This window comes from Pipra filicauda, unplaced genomic scaffold (genome assembly GCF_003945595.2).
Source record: "Pipra filicauda isolate LSUMZ 115617 unplaced genomic scaffold, ASM394559v2 scaffold292_size926685_pilon, whole genome shotgun sequence".
In the NCBI taxonomy this organism is placed as follows: domain Eukaryota; kingdom Metazoa; phylum Chordata; class Aves; order Passeriformes; family Pipridae; genus Pipra; species Pipra filicauda.
The window spans coordinates 743,921-771,516 of NW_024104412.1; the positions used below are offsets into that span (position 1 = coordinate 743,921).

Below are 27,596 nucleotides of genomic sequence, written 5' to 3' on the forward strand. Positions count from 1 at the left end.
TGCTCCCAGTGCTGCTGTAACAGTGTGTGCCCTGATGGATGCAGCACCAAAACCTGAATGTCACAGCTGGGCTGGGGGGACTTTGCCTGTGGGGAGGAAGGTGACACTGGAAAAGGGCACATCAGTGATGGAGAGGATGCCATGACTCCTTCAGCAACTTCCTGATGCGATGGGAAAGATGGATTTGCATCCCTAGAGTTTGGAAGAGATATCTGGACAAACATACTATAAATTAAAGTACTGCAATTTATTTTTTTTTAACCAGTGTCTGACTGCAAAATCCCTCCAGACTCTGTCTTTCTCTGCCATCTTCATCACAGCATCTGAAAACTTGGGAAAGGTTTCCAGTTTGCTTCCTTTTTTTAGGGACCTGTGCTGGTTCTGCCTGGGGCAGTTAATTGTCTTCCCAGGGGCTGGTGTGGGGCCGTGTTTTGGATTTGTGCTGAGCACAGTTGATAGTACAGGGGTGGTGTTGTTATTGCTGAGCTTGCACACAGCCAAGGCCTTTGCTGCTTTTTGTGCTGCCACGCTGGTGAAGAATTTGGGAGTGCTTGGAAAACTGGGAGGAGACACAGCCAGGACAGGGGACACCAAGGGGATATTCCAGACCATGTGACATCATGCTCAGTGTATAAAGTGGGGAGAGGAGGAGGAGGAAGTGGGGATGTTTGGAGTGATGGTGTTTGTCTTCCCAAGTCACTGTTGGGATGGGGCCCTGGAGATGCTGAACACCTGCCCAACCATGGGAAGAAGGGAATTAATTCCATGTTTTTCTCTGCTTGTGTGCTCAGCTTTTGCTTTCCCATTTTAAACTGGCTTCCTCTCCACCCTTGATTTTCCTAGTTTTTACCCTTCTGATTCTCTCCCCGATCCCACTGCTGGGGCTGTGAGTGAGGAGCTGTGTGGGGTTGGCTGCTGGCTGGGGTTAAACCACAACAGGACCTTGGGTGGTGAGAGCTGAACTGTGCAGCACAAGGGCTCAGAGAGAGATTCTCACAGCCAAAAAACCCACACAACCTCTAGCTGTGGTCTGGCCTTGGGGCCCTAAAATGTGTCTGTCCACATCCTCGACGACAGATTGATTTCTCAGAACATATTGCCAGGCAGACTTGGAGAGAGGGTATTTTAGATAAAAGTGATAAAGGAAGTATTCTGAGATGAACATCCAGGGATAATCTGTAGTTTGTTTTCCAATAGCTTGTTGAAAAACAAAGGATAACGAGAAAAAAAAATTAAATTTTTACTGCCTGTGTGACATCATATTTCCTGCTGAGCTAAGTGTTTCGATGAGAAATACTGCAATTGGGTTTTAGCTGATTCGTCAGCATTGTTTTGGTAGGGATTAACCACTGCTGCTGGCTGAGGATGAGTGAGCCAGAGCTCCCACTGCTTTCTGCTGGAGCAGGCAGGGGAGGGAATGTCCCCCTGCTTGACAGACAGTTTATAAAAACTGGATAAGTCTTCAGTATTTTAGAGATGGAAATTGTAAGACAGACTGTTATGACACCTGACTAAACTGCAGCTCCTTCTGGTCACCTCTGAGGAAGCTGAAGCCCTCTCCTCTCCTGTTTCCCAGGAGCAGAGCACCTGGCACAGCCACCCCCTGGCACCTGGACACCCCATCATGGATATCCAGGTGGTTTCCAGGTGGTTTCCAGGTGCTGTCTGTCCAGGTGCTGCTTCAGAGGGGCAGGTCCCTGACCCCCCCTCCTGCTGCTCTGTGCAGAGCACTCTGGGACCTCTGACTTGCTGCCTTTGCTGCTGCTCCTTTAAGTACAGGGGGTGCAAACTCCCTCCTGATTTCCCAGTGAAGGCAGAAGTCTTCCCCATTGTTCATTTATCACCATTATAAGAAATAACTTGAGCTCCTTGGGGAGAGGGATCTCAAGACGTTCCTGTAACAGGGGAAGTTCATCACAAAATTCTGGCTTCGGCTCCACCATAAACATTTATTTCCTTCGTGCGTTTCAGTTTATGGGAAACAGGGAAGAGAAAACTTAGACCATCTATTTTATTCTTTCCTGGGGTTTATTAATCACCAGAAAGCAAGCAATACTTCCTGTAGAGTGTGGTTGCTATTGCTTTGTTCTTGCTTCTAATATAAATATTTTTGAGATGTCCTTCTAAATGAATATGTTTGTGTTAAATCAGGAGCTCTGTTTATTAAAACCAAGCTTTCCCTTATTGAGTATTGTTGTAGAATTAATTATCAGCCTGTTACTGAGTTGTTTTCTTTTCCAACAAGGGAGGAGTAAAGCCCCAGACACTGGGAATACATCAGCCCACAGCAGTTCTCAGAAAGCTCTGACTGAGGCCTTGAATTTGCTGTTTTGTTATGCACGTGCCTTGACCCAGAGATTAGATGAAGGCATTAGAAGAAACCCCTCATATTTACATCCATATTTACATCCTGCTGGCAGGAACTGTGCAATATTCTGCAGAGTGGGCAACTTTCTTGGTGTCCTCCCTCTGACACAGTCTGTGGCAAGAAACAGCCCAACTTTTGCTTTATCCTGTCTTCTGCAAATGCCCTTTAAACTCCAGGGGCAATGCCGACCTGCTAAACCTGGTTGCTGCCAAATGTAGTCCACCCAGGCTCTGGGATCTGTACCTTGGAGCTGGAAGCACATAGAAATCCATCTCTAGTTCAGCTAAATGGCTTCAGGTGCAGCAGGGTAAGTTTTCTGCATGAGAAACACAGCTACTTGCCTGAAACGGTAAAGAAAAAAAATAATCCTGCAGCTGCTTTGGTAAAAGCCTCGTGTTTTTGCAGGGGGCCCTCCCATGCCATCCAATTTTATATTTTCCCCTGAGTTCTATGTGTCTTTCAGTGAGTAACACTCATTTTCTTATGGTAGTTCTGGAGCAATTAATGACATGACTTAGGATTGAAGGGGATGGCTGAGATGGCACAGCAAAGATGAGCCAAAGTCCATCAGCCAAGCAGGCTGAGGCTTTCTGGGTCTGGGCTAGGCTTCCAGACACATCCTTGGTGTGTGCTCACACGAACTGGGGGAGTGGAGGCTACTTTTGATCCGAGGCAGCCTCTGGATGTTTGACTTTGAGTGGGAGAGGCTCCTGGCTGGGCTGTGCAGCTGCTGCTCGGGCATTGCAGACAGCTGGGCTGGCAAGAGGGGCTCGGCTTCCCTCTGGCTTACAGGGGTCCCAGCTCACAGTGAGCAGGCTCTCAGTTTGGCCTTCCTTCAGACTCTGCTATTTTTACCCTGCTCTGCTCCAAGGTGTATTTGCCAGCTGCCAGCTCCCCGAGGTTTGTCTCCTCAATTCCTCTCAGCAGAGCCTGGGCAGCAGCAAAGCCAAAGCCCAGCCCTGTGGTACAAACTGGGCAGCACCAGGACAGCAGAGTGGGTTTAAACAGCAGGCACAAAGCAGGCACTTAAAGTGTTTTACCAACCACTTCCCTCCCTCAGGGCATGCAGATGTTTCTGGCTCCAGGAAAAACAGAGGGGAAACCTCCCTGCCTGGTGATGGAGTGGTGGGGCTGGAAAACCTCACCTGGGGACACCTGGCAAAGGTTCAGGAGTTGGGCCCTGCAGGAGAGGACAGCATGAGGGTCAAACCCTGGGCAGTGGTAGTGTGGAAATCTGCCCAAAGCATCAGGCTGCAAGTATTTTACACAGTCTCTTTTGGGAACAAGGTTTGGTCCAGAGCACACTGGCGCTCCAGCGTGGATCCTGTGTTGGCATTCATTGTGTTTGGGAGGTCTGTGCCTCTGGTGGGCACAGAGGAGGGGCTGCAGCAGGGAACGGGAATTTTGCACCAGCTGGGGAGAGATGGCGAGTAAAGACCATGGTCCAGCCAAAATATCCTCTGTTTAACTGCTGGGGAGGAGAAGTGAAACAGAAAACTGGATTTGCCCAGTTTGTTCATTCCTACCACCAACAAGGAACGTGTGGCTCTGCAAAAGGTTGCTGGAAGGTTTAGTGCATATTTATGTGTGTCATAGCTGGGGAGAAAGGAGATTTCTTAACACTGGTGGTTCTTCTGTGTGTTAGCATGGCCTGCTTTCCTTTGTCTGAGCTCTGGGAAATGGGAGGAGGAACTGAAAGAGGAAATGCAGTGTTCAAGTAGCCCAAGTATTTCTTTTTTATTTCCATCCTGAATCAGTTTTGGGCACTTCTTCTGAATGTCTGTGGTTTCCCTTCTGTTGTTTTGAGGCTGAAAGACCTGAGAAAAAGGAGCAGGTCCCCAGCCAAAGCCATCACCTGCAGCCCAGGAACTCCCTAAAAATGTGACTGTGGCTTAAGCAGTGCATTTTATTTCTGTGGGTAGTATAACAAAACACAAAATCTGTGAGACTCACAGTATTGTGGGATTTCTTTCTCTCGGGTTTGGGGCTTTTGACTTTTTTTTAATCAGCTAGACATGATTCCTGTAACAAACACCCATGCAGCTAGTGAAGAGAAAAGGGAAAGGCTGTGAAATGTCTGAGCTCCTCTATCTGCATAATAATAGCAGAGACAGCACAGGGATGCTGTGTCTCCTCAGTAGATAAATTCCCTTTCTCTGGTGGCTGCTTAGAGCACATTCATTCAGGGAAAGAGAAGGTGTGGTTGAAACGATAATGGGAGTTTATACAGCAAAGCCCAGCTATCACTTTGTCACCAGGGGTGGCACTTCCTACTGTGCTCCCACCTGCCCCTGCAGCATAAATTCTTCTACCAAAATCCAGGCACACTCCAGAAAGGTGGCTTTGCAGTGAAGAGTTTGATATTGCACATTAATAGCATCAAACGATGATGTACTCGATTCCTGGGACAGCAAATGCTGGAGAAGAGAGCAGGGGAGCAAAAAACTCAAGTGGAACACAGCTTTTTTTAGATGCTTCTAAGGTTTGGATTGTTTTCAATAGCCCTACTTAAAAAAAAAGGCATTTTACAGCAGTTACTATAAGGCAGTTAATACAAAAATTAATTAAAAAACTCTAATTAATGAAAATGGCTTAAATTAAACCTGGAGAGTAGGTGACCACGGGGAGAGTATTCTGACATGTTACCTAGATCAAACTTTTTTTGTTTGTGTGTTGTCAGAGCCAGGGATTTAAATCCAACTGTCAGCTGTCAGTGCCACAACAAAGCAGCAGCTATTTGTGTTCAGGTCCTCATGTCTGTCCCTCCTCCTGGCCCAGAAAGTGGCCTGAGACTCCCAACATCTCTTACCAAAAACTTCCCCTCAACCTCTTCATTCCAAGCCTGCTCTGCCTTTAGTGCCGAGGGTTTTTTTTTGTTGGTTGTGAAAGACTCAACAGTGAGGCAGAAAGCTCGTTCCAGCACAGCGAGTTTCCCTCTCTTCAGATGACTTTTCAGTTCTTTATAACATCCTACTGATTCCTCATTATCCTTCCAAATAAACACCAGTGATGGAATTGCACTTAAGGATGAAATGGCGAATTCCAATTTGAGAGGAGCTCGAGGCTCTGCACAATTCAGCTGTTCAGAGAAGACAGTTAAAGTTCTGACTGGGAAATTCAAACCATTACATGCTTTACACACGAATGCCCACACATACCTGATGTATCAGTGTGTTTTCCCCCCACGATGTTTTTCCATTTTCTGCACAAATTGAATTAAAGGTTGAGAATAACTTGGGTGAGAGCCACGGGGGTTTGTTTTCTTGGAAATAAATATCAAAACTTGGGTATCTTTTCCTTCCTTGTCCTTCTGTACATGTGAACAACCAGCAGATCAGGGCAGTCTCTGCTTTCTAGTCAGAATAAACAATTTAAAGGAACTGGCTGTGATGCTCCTGCTTGTTTTAGTTTGGTGATAATGGCTTGGTAATGACAGTCTGTAAGTCACTATCAGCATTTTAACATCTTCTATGGCAATTCCAGAGGTATTTAATTTGCTCCTTGGTATGTGAAAGCTGTTCCTGCTGAGCATAATGTGTTCAATATAATTCTTACTCAATTACTAGAAGCACACTGTAGAAATTCTTGAAACTTGGTAAGGGAGCTGCAACACACCCAATATGGCCATTTACCATTTCCCTTCTCATTTGTCTTGCACATTTAGCTGTTGTCACAACTGCTAGTGCAGTTTGAGAAGGGGAGTGGGTTGCAATTATTTGTAATTTTACATATTTATGTGTTTTTAAAGCTGCTTTTTGTCCTCTTTCTTTCTGCAATATGTCTCCATAAGTCTTAGCACAGTGGGATGCAATTATGGTCTCTTCCTGTTGCTAAACCCCAAAGAATTACTGAAGTGTTGCTGTAATGAAAATGATCCTTTTCCACTTCTGAGCTGACACACCTTGTTATAGAAGCTGCAGGAGAGAACTGTGGAACACGAAATAAATGACATTGCACAGGATTTCTCATCCTTAAAATCTGCCTTTAAAATTTCTGTAGTTTTGACTGGTTTGGGCACACTTCTACAGCACAGTCTGAGGCCAGTGATCTGTTACTGAAAGAATGATTTCTAATGTGAAAAAATTTTGTAAAATGGCAGGATTTCAGTTGCACACCAAGGTTTTGGGATGAGCCAGGGAGGACCAGTGCTGGACAGGAGAAGCTGAGGAAAACATGCTTGGGAAGCAGCAGGACAGGGAAGAGAAAGAACTGTTTCTGTTGAGGGAAGGAACGGGTTCCAAGAGGTGAGAATCCCCTCTGGAATCTCATTGCTGCCTGTGCTCTGCCTTGGGACCTGGGCACCCCAAGTGCATTACTGACATTCCCTGAGGAGTGGGTGGAGGGAGGCACAGCTTCAAGTATCAGCAAAGCTGCCAGCAGAAAGCAGCAGTCGTTTGCTGGTTATTTTATCTGGGTTCCTGTGTGTGTTTTATCCAGCTGGGTCAAAACCGTTCCTTTTTACCGATGTGAGAGCTGAAATTTCAGTCCTCGGTGTTGTGGGAACATCTGGAATGATTCCTGTAAAACAACAGGTGACAAAGGGCCTCCAGAGAGCACAGTGTGTTTAGGAAACCTAAATCTTTCTGGAAAATCTGTCCAAATCCTCCAGCCTGGCAGGAAAAAAAGATCTTTTTTTTTTTGTGGATTGCTGGTCCTGCCTTTTTGTACAGAGCAAGTTAAATTGTGTTTGCCTCAGGGGGGGAGGTGGACCCACCATACCAGCCACGTGGGGATGGAGTTCTTGGTGGGTGCAAGTCAAAATGGTGCTTTCTGTCTGCTCAGCTGCAGGTTCTTCTCAGCTTGCCTCGAGTCGTGGGAAGATTTTGTTTATTCCTTAGCAGCCTCTGTTCAGTGTCTCACATTTCCCTCTTAAATATCTGGTGGTAGAAACTTCTGGAAACGTGATGCAGACTAAAGGGACTGTGTATTTATTTATGCAGTGGCCTCAGCCATGTTTTTGTAGTGTGGTTTGGTTTTTTGGGGCCCTTTCCCCCTGTCTCCCATCCAAGCATCATTCTGTGTATTAAATACACTGTGGAGTGCTGGTATCTGGGGATCTCCCTGCACATGGAAAGGAAGCCACAGATTTTGGAGCTATTGAAATACAGGGAAGCTCAAATCTCTACAGCTATTCCAGACAGCCTTTGAAACACTAAAGCAAGTTTTATTACAGAGATTAGTTTACATTACACTCATTTATTAAAACCTAAGGACATCTTTATAAAAACTACTGTATATAAAGACAAGAGCAGTGCAATAGCAGTGTAAAACACATTTTTGGTTTACTTGGCAATCACTTTAGAAAGACAACATGATTCTTAATATGAAGTCAGAGAATGCTGCAAAAAATAGGACAGGATTAGATCCAAAACTAGATTAGCAAATCACTGGACACTGGCACGTATTGATTTCGAACATCAAGTGTTATGTAAACAGTATTATTGTCAATGTATTGATAAAGAGAAATCACTGCAACCCTAGAATTTCTAGTTAGCTTAATTAGCCTAAAATTTGTCTGCTGACTATTAAAATAGACTATTGTACTGTATATATTCTTAGTGATTTACTACTTTTGTAAAAGGAGGACTAGAAGAAATGCCTGTCTTGCAGAAGAGGATTGTTTGAGGCTGAGAAAAGGTGTTTCTTCCTGGCGAGTGGCTGAGGTTTTGTTTTTGCTGCTTTATACCTTTCATACACCATCACTGGTGGTGAAATGGAACTGACTCTAAAAAATCATTTTGACCTGTTGCTTCTTCAAGTGGACAGTCCTCATACAGAAATTACAGTAAAACTATAAAAAACAGTTATCTAAAAGAGCTGCTACAATATGCTGAAGTAGACATTGAGAGGCCGGATTATTTTCACTCTGTTTTTGTAAAATTGATAACCAGGCACAAAAGATGGTTAATTACAACACCAAGTCCTGCACAAGCTTTGTAACTTATCTTTTTATGTCCTACGTTATACACAGCAATTATTAAGAAGTTGGACACTGAGTTCTCAGTAAAACTCAAGAGAGAAAATGAGTTGGACAAGGAAGGAGGTTTCTGGAGCATGAAGGTCATTAATAGCCACTGAGACAGACAGCTGCCGTTGTAACATAGGCTGTAAATGTTAATTTTAGATCCCTTATTTTTCCAACCAGATCAGGATGGAACAGAGGAAAATATATCTATTTTAGTCCAGATTCTTTCTTACAGAGAAAGGTTGTGTTTGAACCGGTCTCTGCAGGAAAAAAGTGAATAGTTCATTGCAGTTTATCTGGTTCACCATGATTCTGATGAAGTAAAAGCAGGGGGGTATCAGAGCCCAGCTACAGAGATGGCTGAGGTGTTGAGGGGACTGTTTGTGTAGCCAGTGCTCTTCTACAGTGTCCCAAACACTGAGGGAGAAGGGCAGGTAGGGAATCACATGAAGTGCACTATTTCCCTGGAGTTTAAGGCCCAGCTAGCATTAGTCTTACTCAGGATCTCGTATTCTGCTAAAATAGAGAGACTATCAGGTGATTCTAACAACACACTTGGTGAACCGCAGTTCACCAGCTACAACAGGGATTTATCCATAAATTAACTGGGAGGCAAAATGAGAATTTCAGCCAGAGAGTATCTACCTTCTATTAACAGGCTCTGTATAGAGCATAAAAGAAAACAAACAAACAGAAAAGCACATCCATTACAAGGTATACGTGTACTAGAAGGAAAGCATAAAACTGCTCAGTTATAACGCACAATTCCCAGAGGGAAAAAAACCCTTACAAAATACAGTAAGTCACACAAACCAGTATCTAATACAAATTCCTCCATGAACATAAGCTTTTTACAAAGCTCTCTGTGGCAGTCTTCACCTCACAATGGTAGTAGGTGCTGGCAAAAAGGGAAAAAAAGCCAAGAGTTACTGCAAAGTGCCTAGGTGAGACTGATTACTCTAGATATGCACTTTTTTGCGTGTAGATATGTGTTTTTTTGGGTGTCTGCAGGGATTACTGTCCTTGAAGACAATGAGGGAGTGTGGAGAAGGTGTGATGTTGGCAGAGCCATGGATAGCATTGCCTCCAGCTCCGTGGTTTCCTTTGCTTTCCTTGGGAGTTGGCACTAAGAGCACCACCTTCCAGCTCACAGGATCAGCTCTCCCACCCCCGGGAGCACAGACCCTTGCCCTGCAGAATCCCTCATCCTCAAGGAGAGAGCATTTTGGACTGTCTGCCAGGATCTGCAAGGTACTTACAGCATGTCTTTGCTGAGGGTCCTTTTTGCTCCCAACCGAAGTGCTCTGGATGGTTCTGCAGTGCCCTGATGACATATTCTTTTTGGAAGGGTTTGCAGTGCCCTGATGACATATTCTTTTTGGAAGGGTTTGCAGTGCCCTGATTGACATATTCTTTTTGGAAGGGTTTGCAGTGCCCTGATTGACATATTCTTTTTGGAAGGGTTTGCAGTGCCCTGATTGACATATTCTTTTTGGAAGGGTTTGCAGTGCCCTGATTGACATATTCTTTTTGAAAAACTAGAAGAATCTCTGCGGTTTAGTGTGAATCAAGGTCTAAAAAAATACTGGCCCTGTTTTATTTGAAGTGCTGTGTCACTCCCAGTGCCAAACAGCCCAGCTGCACTGGGGCAGCTCCTCTGGGGCTCCACAAGCTGAGTTGTTCACTCAGGAGCTTCTATGATGAGTGAGAATGGGCCAGGCATCAAGCTCAGCTAGGACAGGATGGAGTCTGATGCCCCCAGGGTGGCACTCCCACCCGTGGCATTTGAATTCTTTCTCTTAGCTGTGGCCTGTCCTTGCTCAGTGACACCAGGCAAGTTTAGTACTTGGTTTGTTAAGAAAAGGGGCTTGTGCATGCTGGTATCCTGCTCAGATTTTGAAGGCTGGGCACTCTGGTGATCTCCAGCCTCGTTGGGTCCTCCAACACAACTTATTCCTGTCTGGTTTTAGTCATGTGCCATCCTGCTCTCCAGTAGCCATGAATGAGTTCAGATCACTCAGAACAGTGTCCCTTTTTAAGTTCAACAGGAGAATAAAATTCACTCAGCCAAAGAGGTCCAAAAGGAAAACCTGATTATTATGCATTGACCACGTGTCCCTTTTGTTGGCTGTACAGCAGAATGTATGGTCACTTTAAAGTTATTCAGATTTACAGGGCAAAATATTAGGCCTGAAGGATTAACTTGGCATTATCAGGGCTTTGTGTTATGACTTCCAGATGAACTCCTCTGTTTGGTTGTCACTGCCAGGTTCTCCACATATACAGCTTAAATAATTGAACTTCACAGGGTTTGCCCACGTAATTGATACTGGGGGATTTTAAAATAAGTCTGTCCTGTGGAAAGTTAAGTCACCCTTTTGCAACCTGGTGACCAAGTACTTCTGTGGTAGCATCACTGTCCTTCTGGCTCACAAATGAATTCTTAGATTGGTGAGGTGTAAACTCTGAAGCCAGTCAGTGACCGAGGGAGTTGGACTATTGTCTTGTAAAGCAAAGAGAAAATGGTATTATTGCTTTTGAAATACACAGCTGGCCATTTTTTTTGTTGTTTTGTTTCTTTTTCATCTTCAAGGAGTGTGAGGGTGGAATTGGGTGCCTGTGTTGCTTCCTAATAAAGCTCCCCTCTTGAAGAGGGTGTGTGAACCTGAACTTGAGATGTGCTCAGCTGCTTGATGTCTTAGCAGAATCACTGCCAATGATCTTAAAATGTGCATTAAGGTTGAAGCAACTGCTACCCTGCAGTTGGACTCACTGGAAGGGCTTTGCTTACCTTGCAATGCATATGGTAGATATGGTTAACAGTGATGAGGATTGCCAGCATCTACCCCACTGTGACAAAATGCTCACCAGAGAACTTTGGAAAAACTCACATTCAGTATTCTGACACTTAGATTAGGCTCAAATGGCAATAGATGGATGGGGAGGCAAAGAAAAGTTATCTACCACAGGTTTGTCTTGTGATCTTTTTCCACCTTTGTGTGGATTTGCCAGAGCAACTTAATTTTCTTCCTATTCAGCATTTTCTCAAATATGGTGCTTTCTTCCAGAGATAATATTGTTGGTCTAGAACTAAAATATTGCTTACAGACTACTCTCTCCTGGAGACTCTTTCCATATCATTTCCTTACAGAAATTGTCTGAATGATGTTTGTCTTCAGGTGACTTGCTCCATCTTCCTCTTGTAGTCTTTCTCTCTCTTGCTTATCCCTAATTTTTCCCTCCTCTTGTAATTCAGTTGATTTTTCTTGAAAGCTGCTCCTTGAAGTCTGGTCCTACCTCTCCCATCTTGAGGCACATCAATATGATTTTCTGGAAGACATAAACCACAAATGTTTCATGAGCACACAACATCAAAGTGTTTCCTTGTAAAGGAAAACTTGCAGAATTCTCAGTCGTGGATTTGATTTGGGGAGGCAAGAAAGAGGAAGGAAAAGCATGAAGAAGGTGTTAAGAAGCCTGTACCTTCCCTCATTAGTTCTGTTTGGGGCAGAGTGTATTTTGTGCTGTGGATAGTTGCATTCTCCTCTTTTTATTCTGTATAGTCAGGGAGGCTAAACTTGTTTCTCCCCGTTTGTATCAAGCTGAACAAAACATTGTTCTGAGGTCTGGGTGCATATCTGAACTCTGGCCCCTGTTCCTTTCCTATGATGAGAAAATGTGCTTCTATTCCACATATATAAGTGGATAAATAATATATTTATGTGCTTTCCTCACAGAAGTGTTGCAAGTACTCATAAGTTCTTTTTGCTTGCAGTGCCTCCTGCACATAACAAATGCTTTAAATCTGCCCCAACTTCCCCTCGTGCAGAGTGTGTGTAACTGGCTCTGGGATCCAGCCATCCAGCTGAACTGGCTGAAAGCCCAACTAGGGGAAAGCTTTTGAGATCACTAATCATAGTAATAAATTAAAGAAATGCATCTGTTTGCTCCAGCAGGCAACTGGTAATGGTACAAATACAAGCTGTTGGGTATCCAATAGCAACAGCACTTAATTAACTTCTCCCACCAGAGTTCTTTGCATGATGGGTAATCCTAAATTTATGTGCTACATTATACATATTGCATTCCATTAATGTGTAAAATAGAAAGGAACATGTGGTTCAGGCAGCAGAATATCTGTGGGAATCAGCACGTTTAGTGTTTCACCCTTCAGAGACTTGAGTCTCAACTTCCACCTCAGCAAAACTCTTATTAAAATTGCAGCAATACATGTGCTCAACAGTGCAAGGTCAGGTATGCAGTCACCTGGGCCGTAGCACAGCTGTATTATCCTAATTCAGATTTAGAACTGTATTATCTTCATTCAGATTTAGGCACTTCTCACAGTACTCTCAGCCAGGGAGGACCCCCGAGCAGAAAAATGCAGTTTTCTCACAACTAAACTCTGAGGATTTAAGCCAAAACTCAATCACACGAAAACTATTTCAAGGTTGGACAGCTGATTGCTTTCTCACAATCGAACAGCCTAGACAGCCTTATTCATGTCAGAAATACACAAAAAATGTACATTGTTTTGTTCTGTCACTGTCCTTTTTCGACACTGGTAGAAATGCACACTAACACAACATGCAGACCTGCCTCTTGTGAGTCTGCAGGCAGCCTAAAGTTTAAATTGAGTTGTTTGTCCCTAGAAGAGAGTCTCAGGAGACTTAGTTATAACTGATTTAAAAAATACCTGGGGGGAGAGAATCTGAAGAGCGTGAGAACGTGTCAGGGCTGGGAGGCACCTACATCCTTCAGAGCACCTTCAGTTGTTTCTGTGGATTGCCTTGTGTGCTTAAGCTCTGATGAAAGGCTCTACCAACCTAAAATCTGCATAATTTAATTCACTAGACTGTTTGACAGGATGCAGATTGAATGATTGATTGATTGATTGATTTTAATATAAATGTTTAGAGATGAAGCAGGTAGAGCAGCCATTTGGGTGCTCCAGGACAGTTTTAAATGTGTCAGACCCATCAGCCAGTTACTCTTGTCCTCTACTTTAGAGTCCCAAAGTTGCTCCTGGGCAGATCCTTCTTCCAAGGTTAATGTAAAATCAGAAGTGTCACCAAGCTAAAGCGAGAGTTACTGGAGTTGCTGGATCCAAAGACCATAAAAAAAGTTTATGAATGTTTCTGTGCTGCACAGAAGCTAAAATATCGCTCCTGTGAGTAGCTTCCATTTCCTGCCAGTTCTTCTCCCGAGTGCAGAAAGCTGTGGGAGGATGTGAACAGCAGAGCCAGCAGCACAGACCCCACTCTGCTCTGAAAGCCTCTCACAGGTGGGAAGCATCCACCCCGTGTTTTCCAAGCTCCTGGCTGAGCCTGGTGCTGAACCAACAGCTTCTCCCCAAAACCAAACCCTGACAGGACAGAGGCTGGGCTGAAAGGTGCCCTTCCCCCAGGGCATGTGACTGATTGATGGCTGGACCAGGAAAGGTGAGAGGCACTGCTTCAGATGGCTGGGGTTCCACAAAAAACACCTGCATTTTCCTAAGGAAGACAAATGCTGATTGCCACGTGCACTTAGAGTATTACATTCCAGTCTCCCATCACACTGTGCTTGGCAGCAGAAGCCCTGTGTTTGTCACTCCTGGGCACTTCTGCAGGATTTTAATGCCTTTCGAGCCGAAGCCTGTGCTTTGGAGATGGTTCACATTGCTCCTACTCACTAGCAAAGGTTATTGTCACTCACTAGCAAAGGTTATTGTAACTTTAGATTAGATATTGGGAAGAAATTCTTTACCATGAGGACAGTGAGGCACTGGAACAGGCTGCCCAGAGAAGCTGTGGCTGCCCCATCCCTGAAGTGTTGGAGGCCAGGTTGGACGGGGCTTGGAGCAACCTGGGGTAGTGGAAGGTGTCCCTGCCCATGGGGGCAGGGGGGTTGGAACAAGATGATCTTTAAGGTCCCTTCCTTTAAGGTCCCTTCCAAGCAATTCTATGATTTCCACTGCCTGACAAGGAAGTAGCCAACTAAAATAGTGCCTCCTCTTTCACAGCAATAGCTTTGTACGGTGGCTTAGTTCCACTGGAAAAAAAATGACACCCATTAGTAGTGAAGGAATGATTCAGAGCCTCTGGAGCCAAGTTTTTTTCAGAGATTTCTGCCATTTTCTGACAAATGAGGTAAACAGTTGCCATGTTCACCGTCACAAGGCCTCTTGCTAAGTTGGTGTTCACATAAAAGCATCATCCATCACCACAGCCCCTTCAGAGCTCAGGTACACCCTGGGCCCATCACTTACAGGAATTGTGGCTCACAGTTCACAGCAAAGGGACCAGTCTCTGCAAATGTCCAGATCTTCCTCTGGCACAAAATTGTACTACACTGGTCTGAGCAGACCTGTTCTGATCCGTGCCTGTTGAGGTTCTGCTGCAGTCCCTTCAAATCTGGCTGTGCTGGCAGAGGGGGAAAAGCTTTCACTCTTTGTTCCTAGGAAAAGCTGGGATACCAGGCTGACAAACAGCTTCCAGCAATAAGAAGCCCTTGGTGGATACACTGATTGTTACAGGCAATAGGAATGTCCTCCTTCCCCCAAAAATGGAAGGACAAGGGAGGACAAAGCACAATGCACCAGACTCTGTAAAAGCCTCCCAAGACTGAAAGGAAGGATGTGAGAAATTAATTGCAGGACAAGCACTAAATGAAAAGCCATTCAGTTGTCTGAATATATTTTAAACCAGAAAGAAATAGAATATAATCTAATCCCTCTGCCTGTGGAGTCTGCCAAAGAGCAGGGAGATAATTTTCATAGCTTGGCATCTGTACACTCCTATGGCTGGGTTACACATAGCATTTAATGCTACACCCAAAATGCATGTTGAAAAGTTGCTTGGGTTACCAAGTCTTAATGCTTAAAAGTTCTGAAAGGCCAGAATGAACAGTGCTGGTGCAATCTCAATTTGGCTGTCTTGTCTGTGTGAGAGAAAATGGAAAGTCTCAGATTTTTTAGGTGGAGCTCATCATCTTTTTTTTTTTTTTATTTTGGGAGAACATCAAAATAGTGGAATGATTCGAGTTTTTACGATGTAGGGGAAACTTCAACAACAGTTTGCCTCAGGTTGGCTCAGTACTGAGGAGATTGAATGTTTAGGTTTTTTGAATTGACAAGGAGCACTTCAGCACTGAGCAGTGGCAGTGGGTGTTGCCATTTTCAGAGAATCACAGAATATTTTGAGAGTTGGAAGGGACCCACAAGGATCAGAGTCCAACTCTTAATTTTGCCATAAGGATTTGCCTCTGTTTTCATCCCCAGTTACCTCATTTTTGGTGAAGCACAAATTCTCCTCTGGTCTAGCTATGAAATGCACCTACATGAGGTCAGATGAGAGGATGACCCTAAACAGTGGCCAGTTTTGTCACAGCCACTGTGGAGAAGGACCACCCCCACTGGCAGCCATTGCTGATGTTTCTAAAATAATAGCTGGCTCAGGGAACACAGACATCTGGTGCTTAAGAGTTTAAACAAAACCCAGGCCCTGGAAATTTTCAGCTTGAAAAACAGACTGAAATTTCAGCTCCAGTGTTATTTCTACTGCAGCTGACAATCCTGCAAGGCTGGGGAGAAATGTCAAAATATGTTTGAAAGCGAATACCTCGGGGTGATGTTAAGGCTCAAACAGAATAAATGTGCAACACATGCCTGATTTCATCAGAGTTAAGCAACCCCTTACCTGCAGACCTGAGGAAAGGTGATGGAAATACCTGGGATGCGTTACAAGAAGCTTTTTCCCCTGGCAGGTGTGATCTTGGTCATTGGGGAAACACATAAATGGGATCAACTGAAAGAATCCCTTTGCTGAGCAGTCAGAAATGTCTGGGATGCTTCTCCCCATCAGCTGTAGGAAACACCAGGGGACTTCATAACAGGTCCATAAGGCCCAGGGGGGCACAGCACAGGTGTAAATCTTGATCATATTCTGTGGGGGCATTTGGGAGGGGTTCCTATTTGAGTGCATGTACCCACTGTATTAAGGTGGCAGCCCATTCCTTACCTAGTGCAGGTGTGGGTGGCAACTAGAAATGTTCTCATGTGCTCTGGATTAAGCACAGATGGAGAACTGTGAACTACAGCTCCTGTGAGCCATGGGGAGCAGCACCAGAGTGCTCGGGAGATAAAGCAGTTTCTGTCAGTTCAAAAGCAGTTTCTGTCAGTTCAAGAGAAGATTTTCTTAGCAGGATTTTTCTGTCTGCTGCTCATTTGGGTAACATAAACTGCCCTTTTGCTATCATGGCTTGGGAATTGTCACCTTTATTTAACACCAGCAGGCAAAAGGCAGATGAGTTGCAGCAATGAGCATAAGAACAGCTGGTGCCTTCTGGAAAGACAAGGTGTATTTACAAGTCTCCTGCAACGTGCCCTGAGCAGTGCTGGGATGTGCTGTGTACTTCAACATAAGCAAGGCTATCAGGACAAAGAGTGAATGGCCAGTTCCAAGTAAAGCTGAAAGCGAGCTGGACTTCCTAATTCTCCAGACATTTACAGAACCCTCACGTCCCCACCAGGGTGCTCAGATGTGTCACCTGGGGCTGAAATTCATCTGCCTGACTGTTGCCAAATTTTCCTGGAGGTGAATACGTGGCAGCCACTAAACAGCTGATTCACCTGAAGCAAAATTAATTTGCATTGTTCACCAAAAAAACCCCAACCCTGCTTTTGTTTTGTATAGTTTGAACTGTGCTCAGTTCCTTTCAAGACCTCAAGGCATCGTGACATCATGATATGGATATCACGTAAGGAACTCTAGACTTATTACTCCACCCAAGACTGTGCTTGTTTTCATGTAATTTTCTGATAACTGGAATGACCAAATAGCTTTAATTGCATTTCTGTCATAGAGGAAGATGACTTGAGGTATTTAGAAACAGAGAGGCCAAGAGGAACTATTGCTAGAGGCAAGAGATTCCTGACAGCCTTGTGGTGGGGACAGCTTTTGCTGGGGTGGGTTAAATATTATACCAGTCCCAGGGAAGCACCAGAAAGCCAAGTTTCCATAATTGATGCTGGGAAAGCCAGCTGCTGACTGCTCATGTTGTTGCTCTGCAGGTGGGAAGAAACCATTTGGATCATCTGAGTTTCCTCTGGACTGTGCTCACAGCAGTGCATTTGCTCTTGGGGCAATGTGTTACCACGAGTGCTGAAGGAGGAACAAGTCAGGCTCAAGGTGTGACTGGAACCCACACAAAAGTGGAGGGGGGATTAGCTCCTACAAACCAGTCACCTGCCAGACTGTTCTCCTCCCTTCCACCTGGGAAATACAGGTAGGAGGAAATAGGCTTGTGCTGCCTTTCATTGCTCTTGCAGAGCAGAACTGCCTGTCTGTGTTAGGGGAGCTAATTGTCACCTCAGGGCATCACATGCTACAAAAGGGAGTGCTGTCAGCTGACTCAGACATTGGAGCATGTGGAATGCATTCAAGAGTTTGAGAAAGGGCTGCTAGAAAAAAGCTGTAAGTGCCCAAACTATGAAGCAGCGCAATTTTAAAGACATTTCCATTTTAATAGTTTGTTATGAGTGTTGCTAAACCTGCCTTTTAAATTGCTCACTCCATTTCTTAAGAATCTCACCTCTTCCACACTGGTTTGAGGTTGTGCAGCTCCCATAAGGGCTGGGGTGGGGGGGATAAGACAAACTGCAGGTCACATCACTGCTGAGAGCTGCTCACTGGCTCTAAAGGAGCTTTGGGAACTTCGGGAATATCTGGTGTTCCCATTGGGAAGGCTGGTTTGGGCACTTGTAGGGGACAGGGAGCTGCTGGTGGATGGCTGTGGTGGTTGTGCTGCAGAGGAAATATTGGGGGGTCAGGGCAGGGCTACCCTCCACACCAGAGGGAACTTGAAGGATTTCAACTCCACTGCTGCTTATTTTCCAGCTAAATCTAAATCTAGATCGAAATCTAAATCTAAACCCCATGCTAAGACCTTTGAACTAACAACAGCCATGCCCCTCACTGGTGTGCAGGCAGCCACGAGACTGGGTTGCTCACATCAGTGCAGGGTCTCTGTTCACCTCTTTAAATTACTTTTAAACTCGATGCCGTGATTTTTGTCGCCAATATTGAGTTCAGAGGTGGTTTTCAGAGGAACACTTTGTCTACAGCACACGTTTGGGCTTCCCTGGTTTGGACTTGTGTCTAGGGCAGTGCTCTGAGCTGGTGGGAAACAAACTGGAAGCAGTCAGGAATTGCCTCCCAGCTCTGCCCTGCAAGGAGCAGGAGGGCCCTGCTCCAGCACTGCTTTGGCACATGGTCTATGGCACAGGATCATCACCAATGACCTGGCTGCTTTTTTGGGAAGGGAAGCTTGGGATCTGCTCGGATCCTGTCTCACAGACGGATGCAGGAGGAGACTTGGCACTTGGAGTGAGCCTGGAGAGCTGCTGCAGGCCAGGACTCGCCTCCCCACCTCCCCCAGCAGCACTGAGGGTGTGAGAGCAGCAGCTGGCCTAACTTTTGTTATTAATGTGGTCCCTGGCTAACACAGCAAAGCTAAGAGAGAAATCTGGTTTCCTGCAGAGTTTCTGGAATATCTAGAATTGTACAAATTAAATACATCTTTTGTCCCATCAGCTGGGCTGGGTGGGAGGGGGATGAAACCACACAGGATACAATTTTTCTCTATTTTTTACTAGAGGCCATATTTTACAATACTCACTTGCAAAGAGTAGTGATGTGAAACCAATAGGGTTGCTAACATAAATAAATATTACTTACTGTAAATAATGGTTTCTGAAGTAATCCTGTGCTTCTGAAAGTCAAGTATTTTTCAATTAGTGGCAATGTTTTTCATTTCAGTATCCTGAAATGGTTGATACTCCTGAACACTGTTCTGGAAGGTAAAAACATCCAGGAGAATTTTTGAGGTGTTTTTTGTTGATTTTTTTTTAATGGAAATATGAAACATTCAAAGTTCTGATTTATGAGTTTTGAATAGAGGGAACAGATAATGGTTTGAGGATATAAATTGAAAGGTGATCACTGAAAAGCTGTGTCCTCTCTCACTGAAGCATTGCAGCCCAACTTTCAATGATCTGAAATGTTTTCTTCCTCCTCTTAAGGTTATTAAAAAAAAAAAACAAACTCAAAACACCTTGGGCCTTCCAAAGCATCTTAAAAGAGTGAACGGCCAATTAGAAGTTAAAGTGAGTTGGACTTACTCATTCTCCATTATATATAAATTCTTCATTACATATAAAACATTTATAGAACCCTCACGTCCCCACCAGGGTGCTCAGATGTGTCACCTGGGGCTGAAATTCATCTGGCTGACTGTTGCCAAATTTTCCTGGAGGTGAATATGTGGCAGCCACTAAACAGCTGATTCACCTGAAGCAAAGCTAATTTGCATTGTTCACCAAAAAAACCCCAACCCTGGTTTGGTTTTGTATAGTCTGAACTGTGCTCAGTTCCTTTCAAGACCTCAAGGCACCGTGATCATGATGAATATGGATGTCACGTAAGGAACTCCAGACTTATTATTCCACCCGAGACTGTGCTTGTTTTCGTGTAATTTTCTGATAACTGAAGTGACCAAATGGCTTTAATTGCATTCCTGTCATAGAGGAAGATGACTCGAGGTACTCAGAAACAGAGAGGCCAAGAGCAACTATTGCTAGAGGCAAGAGAGTATATTTTTGTCTGCTTCTTGAAGGTCTGGGGCAGGCATGTTGCTTTGGAAAGGAGATTATTGCTATGGGTAGTGTAATTTAATGGCAGGGAGTGGGGTTTAATCTCACCTGACTTTCCTTAGGCACCAAAATGGTTAAATGTCTTAATTTCCAGACCCCAGGGTCCTTTATTGTCAACAGATAGCAAAAGGCACCTCTGCAGAGCTCCTCTGGTCCTCCTGGGGCATCAGCCTGGGTGAATGATGCTGCAGGGACTCCCTTTTTGTCTTTACTGGCTCCAAAAAACCCCAGTAATTACTCAGACCAGGTGCAGGAGCCTAAAAGTCCCCTGCCTAACTCAGGGAGGGAGTAGGTCCCACTGCCCCCAAAACCCAAGTTATAAAAACGTGCAGGATGGATTTCTGTTAACATGATCTTCAGCCTCACACTGCCACAAGCAAATCTACAAAATACAATCTCCCATGTAAATATATCTTCTGTGCAAATGTACAAACACACAGTCTTCTCTGTAAATATACATATTTACAATCCAGTACCACCATGTGGAGTTTGAAGTGGAATCTCCGTGTTCTGGTTAGAAACCTTCTTCCCTCGTATTTATTCGTGAGCACATTTGATTATTAACACATACAACAGACCTGTAACACACCAAAAGATTCTGATGGAAAACCCGAGGCCTGTGGGTATTTCCTCACACACAGCTCTGGAAAGAACCACAAACCTTGGAATATTTCTGTGTCAGTGGCAGGGACTGAATGATCTGAATCTCTCTGATTCCAGCTCATCCCAATCTCTCAAAAGCTGATCTTCCCAGCGTTACAAATCTGTTCCCACACAGCAGCTCTGCTATATCCCAGATACTCAGGTATCCTGATATATCTCAGATACTCAGGAGTCCTGTCATATCCCAAATATTCCAGTATTCTGCACTTTGGCTGAACTCTCAGCCAGCAGTGCCATCTCAGATCCAAGAGAGCACAATGGGAAGCACAAGGGGCTTTACAAGAACCTGCCCTTCCGTGTTAAAATCCAGGTACATGATAGGAGAGAAAGGCCTCCTTTCATGCTGACTGACAATCTGAATTTAACAGATGTGCTAGAAATCGAAGGCCAGGTTTAAAAAGCAAGCAGGAAAACTTACCATGTGATTTATGATGTAGCTTGTTGGGACGCTGCCATTCCCTGCTTACACCATCTCCTAATGCACCAAAAATATTGACAGGGATATTTAAAAAACCCAACCAAAGAAAAAGCACAAACAGCAAAACCTTGGTATAACAGTAGTGCCTGATTCAGCAAGAAGAGCAGTTATAGAGTGTATTCTTTTATTAAGCCTAGTAAATTTTAATTTTTTTTATAATTCCTTTGCCATGAAATGATCAATTTATTTATAAGTGAAGGTCATATATTAAATGGGTGTTTCTGCAAGCTCTGCTCAGTGTAAGGGATCTTTACTTATGGGGATGGTCAATTCTAAGTGTTGTAACAGGTCTTAGCAACTTCCAGCTGAGGTTAAATGCAGGATGCTTGACACTAACTGAGCTGTACAGAAAAATTAGTGAGAGAAGGAAAAATGTGGCCATAGGAACTATATGTATATGTATTATGCTATTTGCATATTTATCTATTTATTTATCTGGCCCACAGTTTCTGTGTATGCACCTTTTATATGGAAATGCAGCTTAAGTTTCTTGGTAAAATTCAAGTTTAAACCCCTGAGCTGAACAAAAGCTCAGGCCAACCTACATCAGGTGAACATCCTGCTCCTTTTACTGTCTCTTTTTGCCCTGGAGCTCTTTGCCCCCTTTGGCATCAGCAAAATTCAGTCTATTAAAATTGTTGCCTAGCATTTTATCCTAACAAGGGATAAAAACAAACAAACACTTCCATGGAAATTGAACTGCTGAGACTTGCTCCAAATATAAGGCTGGAGTGTTCAGGTACCATTTGCAGAGCTTCAAGGTGCTGACTTCTTTCAAGGGCCACGAAATCAAATAAAACTGAAAGCCACTGAGATTTTAGGGGATTGAGAAGCAGGACTCCATTTGAAAGAAGGTGGCAATGTTGGTTTCCAAAGCAGATCAAACTGATATTTTTATACCTGTGAATAATGAAAATATGAATACCTTGAGCTGGATCCCAGCTGGATCCCTATGAAATACTCCAGGCTCTCCACTCCCCTGGCAGGAAGGTGGGTGCTGCAGGGGCAGAGGGGGCACAGCAGTGGCCCTGAAGAGGACAGTGCCTGATCCCTGTGCCCTCATCCAGCAGCAAGGAGGGCAGGGAGCTCCTGGGGGTGCTGGAACTTCTCAGTCCTCACCTCTGCATTTCACCCCACTGAGGAGGTTACACCCCCTTTCTTTCTCCCATTTCCATTTTTCTCTCCTGATTATTAACAGTTTTTTACAAGAACTGCTGCTTCCTCCAGGAGACCTGAAACAAGATTCATGTGCTGCCTCTCTTACCCCTGCCAGAGGCTCAAATTGCTCCAACTGCACAACTCCCTCTATTTAGGAGGGAGGAAGCTGTTTCAGCACTTGAATTTTGATCTCCAAACCTGGGGTTTAGCCCAGGGTTGTATATTTACTCCAAGTTAACTTGGCTTTTTTATTTACCTGTGCACAACACAGGGAATTCTGTCATTTGGGGAAATAAAATGTGTATTAGTGGCATAAGAGAAAAAAAAATAATTCTTGAAATAGTTATTTCTTTTACCAAAGAGCTTTCACTTTTCAGTATTGAGGGTTAGTCTTCTGAGTCAGAGATCAAGAGAAAATATGTAATAATTGCTGTGTTGAGAGCCAAATTTCATTGTAGGATGAAAGTCACTGTGTTTCCTGCAACTGTTCTTTCTGTGTATGATTTTTGTTTCCCCCACAACTGAATTTGTGTGGCTTTTCCAGTCTGATATTTAAAGCCATTTCTTTTAAAATAACTTCTGAAGATACTTCGAGAAAGAGCTTTTTTAACATTAACAAAATTATCAACAGTTAAATAGGAGTAAAGCCTTTGCAATTTAATCTGGTTCTGTGGTGGATCCAGGTAAGTTGCCTTGCACATAATCATCCAAGCAATAAATAATGTTTAACTTTGTTCACTTGCAGCTGGGAGCAGGAGGGTAACACCCACAACACCAGCACTGGAAACAGCACAACGTACTGGAAGGGATGTTGGAAAGACAATTTTATGCAGAAATGTTTCTTCTCTCTTTTCCTCTCTGCCTTTCCCATGTAAAAAGCAACAGGAGAAGTTGAGGTGTGTCGTGATGTGGAAAGAGAAGAAGCCAAGGAGCCTGGGTAATTTCAGCAGAGTGCAAAAGGCAAGAAAACAAATGGTTTTTTCGTGGTTATCTGAGCCGTATTGCCAGTTTTGCAGAGAAACATGTTTTGACACTCTGGTGGAACTGTGACTGGTTTATTATTTTTAAATTGTCTCACAGCTGCAGCCAGATAAGTGTCTGCTGGGGTGTAAAATGTCCTTTGGCTGCAACAGGATCTTTGTGCATGGCTCAGTGACCCCTGCTGAGCAGCGTTTCTGGAGTCACAGAGGGAGAAAACCAGCGCCTGGTTGGCGTCACTGGACTGAGGTATGGCTTGGTTGGAGTGATAATTTATGAAGCAATGACATTTTTTTGTTGTGAACAATTATGACTGCCAGCTGGTGGCTTATTCTCAGTTCGTTCTACGTCACTTTTCATTATTTGCTCATTTTTTTTTGCATCTGTGTGCACGCTTCGTATTGTGGATCTGTTGTACACTCATTTTTTCATGAGAGAAGCTTAAGCTTCTTGCAGTTGCCCAGTGGTGAGTGCAGTTATCAGGTATGCACCTTAACATTAGATGAAGGGCAGAAAGGCTGGAATAATTCAGAATGATGAATTCAACAATAGCTATTAAATACACACACTCTAACAGAGAGTCAATTTTCTTGTGTCCACTATAATCTTACATGGAAGAAATTGGAAGCCACAAAAATAATCTTCACCTTTTCAGTGCTACCACCACCAGTGGCTTTCTGTGGCCAGAGAATGGGAGAGCTGAGGATTTGGCAGGTGGTGCCTGAGATGAGACTTTGCCCAGAGATTCCCATTCTTTGGTGTGATTGTGCAGTCCCATGGCATCAGCAGCTATTATGCAGCAGCTGCATAATCAGGCATTTATTGGAAGAGGTGGGGAGGAGGAAGGCCACATGTTTGTCCCCTGTGTTCCCTAATGGCAGAGGATGATACAATTGGAAAAAAAGCATCGTGTGATTTTGGTTTTTTGATGTGCAGCTGTTGGTTCGTGTTTTCTGACTGCTCAGTTAAGTGTGACGGGATTGCAATGGTAGGAAAATGTGCTGCTGGGGTCACAACAACCCCCTGCAGCTCCAGGCTGGGGCAGAGGGGCTGGAAAGCTGGGAAAGGCCCTGGGGGTGCTGGTGACAGTGGCTGGACATGAGCTGGGTGTGCCCAAGAAGGCCAAGGGCACCTGGTTTGGATCAGGAATAGTGTGGCAGCAGGACCAGGGCAGTGCCTGTCCCTGTGCTGGCACTGCTGAGGCCACACCTCAAATCCTGGGGGCAGTTTTGGGCCCTCAGGACAAAAAAAAGACATTGAGGGGCTGGAGCGTGTCCAGGGAAGGGAACGGAGCTGGGGAAGGGGCTGGAGCAGCAGGAGAGCTGAGGGAGCTGGGGGGGCTCAGCTGGAGAAAAGGAGGCTCAGGGGAGAACTTATTGCTCTTTACAACTATTTGAAAGGAAGCTGAAGACGGGTGAGGTTTGGTCTCTCCTCCCAGGGCACAAGGGACAGAACAAGAGGAAATGCCCTCAAGCCGTGCCAGGGCAGGTTTAGGCTGGACACCAGGAGAAATTTGTTCACTGAAAGGGATGTCCATCCCTGGCACAGCTGCCCAGGGCAGGGGTGGAGTCCCCATCCCTGCAGGGATTTCAAAGCCAAGTGGATGTGGCACTTGGGGACATGGGTTAGTGGTGGCCTTGGCAGCGCTGGGGGAACGACTGGACTCAATGATCTTAAGGGTCTTTTCCAACCTAATGATTCCATGAAAACTGATTTTGGTGTGAGTGACTCTTCTGGGACTGTAGCCTCACACATTCCCCACATAAATCAGATTTTAAAGAGCCATTCTCCTTAGGGTCCTCACTTTGGCCTTCTGTGCAGGATCTAGCTTCCCATTCTTCCCACTGTTGCTCATATTCCACAAGCTCCCTTGCCAGTTTTCAAAATCACAAATAATGGCTGTTTTGTTGCACCTCAAGACAGTTCCTCGGTGACTTGCCAACTTTGAAAGAAATGCACACTTAGGTGAGATGAATCCCACTGGCAAACTTCATCTGGTTAAATGTTAGTGACTCTTACAAACTAATCTTCCAGCATGATGTCAAAAAATTAATCAAGATAAGCTTCCAAGCAATTCCATCCATTGAGAGAAGGTGGAATGAACAGCCTTCCGAAAAATGCCTCTTTCAATGTGCTGGTGAGGGTGCTTAAATAACTAGTAGATGTAAGACTTTTAAATGGCCCAACTGAGGTTAATCCTGCTCTTTATCAACAGTCAAGATTTGTATAAATAGATCTTGCAGGTATTGGGTATTTTTCTGTCTTTGTTTGCTGCAGTCCTCTATCATCCGACATCTGCTCGCCATGAAGGATTTACAGGCTGAGTTCAAATTGCCTTTTAATGTTCTTTTAGCCTTGAGCTTCTTAAACTTCTTACAGTTTGACAGAAGTCAGATAAGCTCTGCAGCTCTTTCTGAATGCTTTTCCATCTGGTATTACAATTTTTCCTGCTCCAGGCCCTAGTGCAGGTGGTGTTTCCCCCCCAGCAATCTCACTGCCAGTGAGATAACAGCTCCCTACTTCTAATTGGCACCTCCTCTCTATATACTCCAGAATTCCATTAGCTTGGTTATTATCCATCATATTGTGTAGGGAACTGATGGTGAGTATTGTACTACTGGATATTTCAAATTTACTCATGTGCTTCCCTGCAGCCCCCTCACAGTATGTCAGCTAAGGGCCAACTAGAAGAATCTTGCTCTTATTACAAAAGTATTGCAGAATTTAAATTTTTTTTTACACAAATTACAATAATGGAACTATTGTCAAATACTTTCAGTGTGGCCCCTCAGTAACCAGATCAGCTTTTCTGTCTCATCTGTCAAATGGAAGCACCAAAACTTGAGTAGTTTGGCATTGTGGGGATAAATACAGCACAGCCTAAGGATATAATAAGGAATACTAGGGATTCGTGGACTTTTATAGTACACAGGAGCAGCTCTAACTCCAGCCATGGCCAGCAGTCATGAGAACTGTCCCTAAGAAAGATAAGGAAATGTCAGACAATCCCCTGGATAATTTTTACTAATTCTGCTCCTTATTTATTTTATTTCTGCATTTATTTAACTAGAATAAAGGAAGAAACAAAACTGAGGCAGTGACTGCCCTCACAGGTTAAATTTATTAGTGTAACAAACACTAGGGAAGATTTGGATTACTCTTTTCTCTGCCTTTAATGCTTAACAAGGTGTTTTTTCCTTATTATTTCACTTGTCTCTAACTTTTTCACGACATGTCCCTCACAGCCAAGTCTGGCTGTTGGGCTGCTTCAGGTATTTTTAGTTTTGCTTTACATATTCCCAGGGCAAGTCAACCTGAACAAGTGAACCAAGCTTATTTTTTTTCTTCAGTAGCATCACAATTAAGCAGTATTTTTAACACATCCACAGAAATGCAGCCACATTTAGTTGTTCATGCAAACACCGGGGCTCTTTTTTAATCAGGATGCCTGTTTTTGTTATGCTCTGAGAGGCTTCAGTGAACATTAAAAAAAAAAAAAATATGGAGTCAACTGTCCTGTCATTTCCTTTAAAATGTCTTAAAATGCAATTAAGCAGGTGTCCTTCTAGTGGACATTTTTCCCTTTCAGATTTGAGCCCAACAGTCATTTTTCTGCCAGGTGACCAAATGCAAACACCTTCCTATCACTGCTTTTTAACTCTTACTGTAAACCTATTGGGAAGTGAGATAACTTAAATTTATTTCACACATAGCCACTTTTTACAGCTCTTTTTTACCCTCTTGTATACTCTGAGGTGTGCCAACTTCCTACCAACTACTCCTTTGCTGCTGCTCTGTGGGGACTCCACAGTTTTGTGCTGAATAAACTCGTTTCTCTCTTGTTTAATGTAACGTGTCCCACTTTGGGATCACGTTCTCACCTGGCTGGGACTAAAATTAGCAGCATTTCTAATTGTGTTTGAATGAAATGTCACATTTCTGCCATTTAGTGCCTTAGGCTGGTTTAAGCATTTCCAATTTCCAAGAAATTTTTTATAGTGGATTTCAAAGTGTTTTCAGAGGTGTGTTTTTTTTTCCTGAAGTGAACTGCAGATGTGTGTGCACATGTATTTATGACAGTGTTGATCACATAATTTCCCCAGATCCTTTTTAAGTTCCTGGAAATTGTTTGCTGACTGGCATCAGTGTTCTCTCATGATTTAATGAAGAGTAAAATGACTCAAATTTGGATGCTTCTTGATCTATTTTGCTTCAGAGGCTGAAGCAGCCCTGTATCTGATTTCTTGCTAATGATGAAAAACTGACTGTGCCTAATTCCTGGCCTGTTCTTGAA

The 27,596-nt window shown here is 44.0% G+C and overlaps 1 long non-coding RNA gene across 1 annotated transcript; it reads right to left on the minus strand.

Moving 5' to 3' along the window:
- Positions 1 to 7,511: 7,511 nt before the first annotated feature.
- LOC120323582 lies at positions 7,512 to 19,321 on the minus strand. Its single transcript, XR_005564200.1, has 2 exons — positions 19,052 to 19,321; positions 7,512 to 11,663 (listed from the first exon to the last, which is right to left on the minus strand). It is a non-coding gene; the product is annotated as an uncharacterized LOC120323582 (long non-coding RNA).
- Between the last annotated feature and the right edge of the window lie 8,275 nt (positions 19,322 to 27,596).